We start from the raw sequence: 8,671 nt of genomic DNA on the forward strand, positions 1-8,671 counted from the left end.
CCTAAACTGATCATATCTGCCACAATCGCCATTTTGTTACCAGCTAATTTAAAAAGACGACTGAATTTGTCTTCAGAACCGTTCCATCCAACGATGGATCACACCAAAATAACGTGTCTGTGTCATCCCCACCTCACGACATAAGTTATGGGCAAACCAATTACCAACTCCCACTACACTTAGGATACTAAGTAAATTCTTCCACCAGGTTCAAGCAAACCTCCCCTCTTCACTAATAGTGTCCCCCTCCTCTTCATACTTTACAGATAAAAGTAATCTATAAACTCTCTCTTTTCTCCTTCAACCTCCAACATCATTTATCAAGTAATGGCAAGTTAAATTTCCTAATTTTTCGAACCCTCAAACCTCTATTCTCCTTTTTAATCATTAGTTATTGTCTCATGATCATAGATCTAAAGCGAAATGTAATAACTTAAGAGGGTTGCCCATAAAAGTAATTGAAATTCTATTAAAAACTAAAGGTGATATTTTTTAAATAACATCGTCTTTTTGTTATGGGACAGTGGCGGTAGTACAAAAATTAGAATGATATTTTGACAATCACTTTAAAACAACCTAATGAATAACTTTTTATGTAAAGTTATATAAGCTTTTTTAATTATGTTCTGTGCGCTTTAATATTTGTGTTATTATTACAAATCGTTTTATATATCTTTAGTTTTTTAAAAGTTGTCGAAAAAAGATTATTCAAATAGTATACCTCTATAGATATTACATTAGCAACAACAATTTAAATTGGGGACCTCTTCCTCTCAAACTCATTTGAATGTCACTGCTCAACCACTTGACTTTACTTTAATTATTGATGAGTATCAAATCATTTCCATCCAAGGTTTCTATCAATTGTGTTAGGTGTATATTTAATTAATTGTTTTTAAATACAATGTTAACCATGTAAAATGAAATAAAATTCCAATAAATAACTATTAATAAGAAAGTTAGTGAAACGACATAATTTTTTGTACAGTTAAAAAAACATAAAATTTAGCTTACAGAGTAATCATGGATTCAACATGTATATTACAATCTTTTAAACAATTGAGATAAGCTCACGGAGACACGTTAAATCTAACTCATATGAGGGAAAAAGCAAAGTAGAGTGAAAATGTTGTGGCTTCTATGCAGCCATATGTATTATTTTTTTTTTTTCCTTCATTGACCAAGAATATTCTCGACTATACTGCCAACAAGCTAATGCTTTGACAATAGAGGATTTAGGATGTAGCAAGCAACTCAAAGAATATATCATGATTATGATAAGGACGTCGTACTAACAAGACATTTTAGATGAAGCATCAAACCACATAAGCATATAAATCTATATTAACTTTTTCAGGTTTAAAAATAAAATTTTATTTAGACATTGCAATGATCAATAGAAGGGGTTGAATATGTTTTTGATTTTTATAAATATTTTAACTTTGTATTTTAGTTTTTCTATTTATTTTGTATTTTTAGTCCTCTAAAAGTTTTTCATCATCATTTGTTGTCCCTCCTTTTAAGTCAACTCATGTGTATCATTGAAAATTTTAAATTTATTTTGCGGTCATGTTTTATACATTATAGAAATCTCTCTTGCAAAAATTTAAATATTTTAACATAGGATGAATTAAATATGTATTTCTTATATTTGTAGAGATTAAAAATTCATGTTTATTTCACTTTTTATTAAAAAGTTTTATTTTTATTTGGGAGAAATTCTTATAATATTCATGCAAAAATTTGAATGGTACACATAATCTTACTTAAAAGCATGAACTATTGTACCCAAAAAAAAAAACAAGGACAAAAAATATGAAGGGAAAACGTTTTGAGGATTGGAAATAAAAAATATAAGGGGACTAAAACAAAATGTTTGAATATTTATAGGGACAATATATATGGTATTGGTATAAAACACTCACGAAAGTGTGATTTAGCACACAACAACTACATGATAAAGACAAAAAAAATGATTTCTCTTTAATATGTATTTATTCATCAATGAAGAAAGAGAAATGACTTTTTTGTCTTTATCATGTAGGTGATGTGTGCTAAATCACACCTTCATGGGTGTTTTATAGCAACACACACACACACACAGATATATATATATATATTCCATAATAGGAAATCGCAAAAGTGTTATACATATGTACAAAATCATCCTATGTGTTAAAAATGTTGTTAATTATTTGAAATCCACCTTCATCACCTGGTGAGAATATGTTAGACTGAGTGGTATGTGTTTATGATTCATCTTACGTCAAATTATGGTCAGGTCAGACTCTTTCTTTATAAAAAAAAAAAAAACTTTTTTAGAAGTTTATTTAACTAAAAAAAGTTAGGCTACATGTTAGTAGACCAAATTGGTGGTTTTTTTGGTCATATTCTTTGATCAAAACAGTCGACATCATTGATACTCGCCGAAAACAAAATTGTGTGAAAAAAACAAGAACCAGAAAACGAGATGCAACAAGCCAAAACAAAAGAATGTGTGTTTAGGGTTTTCAATTTCTCAAGTTATTCTCTATTTTTGCGTTAAACAGATAAATCAATCATTCTCTTGTGAATTTCTCAACTTATTCTCTATTTCCGTGTTAAACAGATAAATCATTCTCTTGTGCGTTAAACACGATCATTCATTATGTGGTAGTGAAACTGTTCAATTTTTTGTTTTGTTTTGCTTTTTTTTAAAAAAAAAAAAATGGGGAACTAATTTGTCCCTTTCAAATTTCTTTTAATTTCACGTTGGCACTTAACTGCATCATACGTTCAATGACAAAAATTGATCCAGGAATATTATCTTGGTTTAATTTTGTAAGAGACTAAATAGGCTCTTATTATTTATTGAAGACTAATTTGACCCCTGGACATTTTGTCAAGGGCCAAAATGGGTCCTCACTCACATAGTTATTATATCTCCAAATTATATCTTTTTTAATTGAATGTCAAAACTTTTAAATAATTTATAATCAAGTCATTATTATTTTTATATAATTAAGTCATTCTTAAACTTTTGAATGATTTAAATTATTTGGTTCTTACACTTTTAAATATTTGTACTTCGGTTCCTATATTCAGGGATTTTATTAATTACAAATTATTTAAAAGTTTAGAGATACGATTGAAGAAATAATTCAGGGCGGAATTACAAATCACTAACAATTTTAGACATTTGATTTAAAAAAAACAATTTTAGACATTTAATGACAATATTGTTTAGAAATGCTAGCAACGCACTTTTCAACACACTCTCTTTGATCGATTAAAATTCACATGAGACCTACCAAATTTATATAGGACCCACATGATTTGGTTTGATCCATATGAATTTTAATCAATCAAAGAGAGTGCGTTGAAAAGTGTTGGTTAAAATGTGTGTTGTTAGCCTTTCTTATAATTTTTTTAATTCAAAATCCTATTAAAAAATCTCAAATAATTTAAGGACATAATTAGACCTTTTAACAAAATTCTTAGTTTTCTCTTAAAAAAAAAAAACCAAAATTCTTAGTTTCCATAAGTGCGCTAAATGGTATGTCCCTGTTTTCTTTTCTTGATGGTCGGAGTTTGAACTTCAAACCTTGCATATATTATACATTGTCTCTCCCAACTGAATTTAGCTCACGAGGACGTATGTCCCTGTTTTACACATAATAGGAACAATATAGACCACCACGAAAAAAAGTGTGTTTATGTCACATTATTATAGTTTCCATTACGGCATGTTAGAGAGTAACAATTGTTGAAGAGGATATCATTAAGGTATAACAGAAAATTCATCTGATTCTAAAATTTAATTTACATCACGTACTTGATCAGGACTTAGGGACATCATACACGATCACACGGATCTAAATTTTCTACATTCGGGAAATTTCATAGTTGCACAGTTACCCCTCTTTTAGAGCTATTAATTAGATCAAATTCAATGAATGAATGTGTGATTTATCCATCAATATACAGTTAGTTGAATTTATTTACTTAATAGCTTCCACATTTGAATAACTTGTCACATGAGCTCATATCTACAGTGAAAAGATTGAAGAACTTTACTTTTTTTGTTTGGGATAAAATTGCACAACTTCATTTTTTGCAATGGATGTTTTGCAATTAAAGTTAATTTTTTTTTAGGGATTCATTTTGTTAAAATATAATTGAGGAAAGGAAAATTATTATTAATGACATTAATGATCAATTTCCAACTATTCTTAACGAAATTTGAATTGTATCATTACAAAATCAAACTCTTACTAGATACTATCTTCAGTCATTATTATAAGTAAAATTTTACTTTTTAAATATATTGAATGATTAACTTATATAAATACATTAATTATAATTATCCGATGTATCTAAAAAGTAAAGTTTTACTTATAATACTAACCGTCTAAACTTGAAATGAAACCCAATCTCCACCATCCATAAACAACAACCGATTACTAGTAATTACGAGATATAGATATTAGATAATGTCAATTTTCAACATCAGATTATTAATTCAGTAAGCTAAAGCAGAGTTACACACTGTTCCTACATGTGAACATTTTTTATTTTGAAGGGTACTAGATGTAAACTCATCACCACAAAATTTACATATGAATATATTTGGTATGTAAAAGTCACTACTAAATTTTCTTCATTACCCGCAATTGCAAGGAGGCACTGTACTCTCCATCGTATCTCACCATTCCGGTACTCCAGAGATTGATTAACCCCTGCAAAACTAAAAGACCAAAAATAATTTAATATTTGAGTTTCTATTAAACTAATTAATTTCCTCAAGATACTACTCAAGCAAGGTTTGCAGGCGTTACTAGCTGGGACAGTTTTACATGGCCAATTATAATCACAAATATCCGCTTGTGTGTATTTGAGAAGCAAAACCATGTTTTACATGGCCACTTATCACCACAATTATAATCACAAAATTTTATTTTGAGTAGGCTTAGCCTACAGTTTATGATCTACAACAAACTGGGTAGGGTTTAAAAATGGGAAAACGTGACTTACATTTGGAGGACAAAAGAGTAGAGACACAAATTTAAGGGAACTAAGAACAACTTTTGTTTTTCTATACATAGGTTCATAAAAAAACACAAAATTTGGCCAAGGTGCCACCCCATATGTTGCACATACCAAACTCATAAAATTGAAAAGGAAACTAATAATATAAATGAAATTTTAAAAAAATCGAATTAAATCAATTTTAACCATAAATTATCGGGTGAACAACCTTTTTTTTAAAAGAAAATGAAACAATCTTTGATCTTTCTAATTTATCTTCCGACTAAAATTCGGATCACCAGTATCATTTTCTTAGAAACATGAAGGTTAAAGACAAAAGGATAAATCGATCAATATAATTATTAAAACCAAATGAGAAAGATGGAACGCACCGTTTTGAACGAAGAGGCGATAATAGTGATTATGATTTGGAGACAATATCAAAGAGGAGGTAAACTAGGTTAGCACATAGAAAGAAGAGGAGAAGGAGAAATAGGACAAGGAGGATAAAGCGTAAGAGAAAGATGAAGATAATAATTGTGAGAATTATTGCAAAGGGAGAGCCTATAATTAACACCACTAGCATCTTTGCTCTCTCCACTTCTTACAACTTTGAGCTTCAACTCTGTTTTTGTTCTTTCTTTCTTAACTCTATGAGTAATTGATTATTGAATTACTTTAAAAAAAAACAAGGGATACTATTGGATTACACCGCAGGTCAAATGTGCAAAAACGCAAGAAAACTTAACTTCTTACTTGCCTTATCTTGCCCTTGACATTTTCATCACTATCCTACCAATAGAATTGTGACAAAATAATTGAAACGAAATAATTGAAAGAATTCATAAGAAATACTCCCTCCGGTCCCTATTATAAGCAAAATTCCACTTTTTAGATACATTGAATAATTAATGTATCTAGCTTTATTATAGACTAGATACATTAATTATTCAATGTATCTAAAAAGTGAAGTTTTGCTTATAATAGTGACCGGAGGGAGTACTACTAACACATTGGGAGAAACAAGCAATTCAAATAAATAATTGAGACAAAGGAATGGAAAGGAGGTAGGAAAAATAATAGTGAGAGAAATAGTCGACTTGTAGATTTTTGGTGTTCTAGGAAAAACTAAAAACATTGTGTCTTCGTAATTTATTAGAATTGTTTCCTCCACGCACAAGCTCCCCAACATGTATTACTTAAATGAAAGCAACAATCTCATGTACATAAGATAATTATCGTTAACATTCATATTATTTTTCTTAAGTAGTTTAGTGACTATAATTTAGCTTTTAGACGTTACGTTAAGATTCCATGCTAATCGAGACGACACTTCTGAATTTGGGTGCATTATCTCATCATGTCGGTCTCTGTTCAGTTCTTTCTTTACCAACTCTAGGGTGGAGTTTGTTAAGCGACAAGCAAACGGGGTTGCTCATGTTCTTGCAGGAGAGGCCACGTTACTAGCTAGTCCCGTTGTTTATTTTCATATACCCAATTGTATTGAACCTCTTATTATTAATGAAATGATATAAACATATTTTCCTTAAAAAAAAACAAATACTCCCTCCGTTCCTTTTTAAGTGTCTTTTTAGGGTGAATTTTTCGTTCCTATTTAACTGTCTTTTTGGTATTTTAAGGGTACGATTTGTCAATTATACCCTTTGTCAATTACTTTTATCTTTTTCAATAAAACTAATTAATGCTATCTATTTGGAAAACTAAAGTTTGTTTTTTTTAAACAAAGTTTGTTTGTTTTTTTTTTTAAACAAAGTTTGTTTCTTGTTATTTTCAAATTTAAACAAAATTTTGTTCTAAACAATGGTTGCAAAAAGAGTTAAAATTCTATAAATAAGATGAGTAGCAATTGTTAAAAATTTCAAGTGTGACTCTAGCATTGGTTGAAGCCATAGTTAAAGCCTTACCTTTAATTAAAGGAGTTGGAAGAAAGTTAATTTTTTCTTAACATTTGATTAATGTGAAGTTGGAATAATTTTTATATTGACTTCAAATAATTCAAAAGATGTGCGCAATATTTAAAAAATTGACAATTGTTTGTTATGAGAGAAAGAGTGCGTAAAGGAAAAGGATTTTGTTGGAGAAAAAGATAATAACAGACAATTGTTTGTTTAAAGAGAACATATTAAATTTATTGGAAAGATAAAGTGTGGGCAAATAAATAAGAACTTATTAGTGGATTAAAATGAGGGTATAATAGGAAGAAAATGTGCAAAAATACACATCACTATTTTTGTGTTGATTTTCTAAAAAAACACTTAAAAAGGAACGGAGGGAGTATATCACACATCATCATCAACAAATATTTCCTTTTAGACATGTTTGAGTCCCTAAATTTTATCGTCATCTTAGGTTGCTCCTTAAAACTCTATGCAATGATTTGATTACTTTCATTCAATACTTCTCATTAAGTAATGAATAATGATAAACATTATGGTATATGTTGAATAATTTATTTGTGGCTTAATTACTCTTTTGGTCCCTTAACTTACTTTTTGGTTTCGTTTTGGTCCCTTAACTATTAAAAGTTTCATTTTGGTCCCTTAACTTACTTTTTCGTTTCGCTTTGGTCCCTTAACTATTAAAAGTTTCGTTTTAGTCCCTTAACTTATTTTTTGGTTTCGTTTTGGTCCCTTAACTCTTCCTCGTCAACCACTTTGGTCCTTTATGTTAGGATGAATGTATTAGAGTTAAGGGACCAAAATGAAACCAAAAAATAAGTTAATGGACCAAAACGAAACCAAAAAATAAGTTAAGGGACCAAAACGAAACTTTTAATAGTTAATGGACCAAAAGAAAACCCAAAAATAAGTTAAGGGACCGAAACGAAACTTTTAATAGTTAAGAGACTAAAACGAAACCAAAAAATAAATTAAGGGACCAAAAGAGTAATTAAACCTTCATTTGTTAATGATCAACATGCTCCTTAATGAGAGTCATCATTTGCATCATTCCATGAGTAAGTATATTCCATCATTTGCATCAGTCGCGTATATATGAATTAAACATGTTTTAGTCCCCAATTTTTTTTTCTCAAAAGAGTTCTAGTCCTGTTAAATTTAAACTTTTAAATTTTTGAATGATTTTTTCAAATATGTTTAAAAAATTATTAAAATTTCTTTGTGAAGTATGATTTCTAGATCCATATATATTTTCATTACTTTTTATCTTGAATATTTAACTAATTTCTTTTAAAAAATTCTAATTTTTTGTGAAAGAAATGTTTATAAGGTTCTAAACATACTTGCAAAAACTCAATCAAAAATATAAAAGTTTAAGCATAATTAAAAAAAAATTAAATTTAATAGGGATTGAAACTTCATAGTTATTATATGAGGAGTGAGGACGCAAACATGTCACTTTTATTTACGAGAACCAAAAACAAATTTTGATATAATTTTAGGGAACAAAAACTTATTTAACTATGTTATTAAACTTATTTAACTTATTTATCTACGTGAATGAAATTCATGTTGTGTTACAAGTATGTTTCATTATGTGTATGTTTTGCCTTATCCATGATATACCGTTAACATGATTTCAATTATTCACTATGTGTTTGGCGCTTACTAGCGCAGATGTACCATAAGCTTCAAGTGACACAAATTTTTGGAGTCGACTTCGATGCTTACTTTGATAATTTTCT

General features: G+C 29.0%; 1 long non-coding RNA gene across 1 annotated transcript; it reads right to left on the reverse strand.

The window, feature by feature from the left end:
- Positions 1 to 4,439: 4,439 nt before the first annotated feature.
- On the reverse strand, positions 4,440 to 5,759 carry LOC146910551 (uncharacterized). The gene is made up of 2 exons (XR_015019106.1): positions 5,400 to 5,759; positions 4,440 to 4,726 (listed from the first exon to the last, which is right to left on the reverse strand). It is a non-coding gene; the product is annotated as an uncharacterized LOC146910551 (long non-coding RNA).
- Between the last annotated feature and the right edge of the window lie 2,912 nt (positions 5,760 to 8,671).

The sequence above is a fragment of the Medicago sativa genome, chromosome 7 (genome assembly GCF_051527215.1).
Source record: "Medicago sativa cultivar Bolivia chromosome 7, Bolivia_mono, whole genome shotgun sequence".
NCBI lineage: Eukaryota > Viridiplantae > Streptophyta > Magnoliopsida > Fabales > Fabaceae > Medicago > Medicago sativa.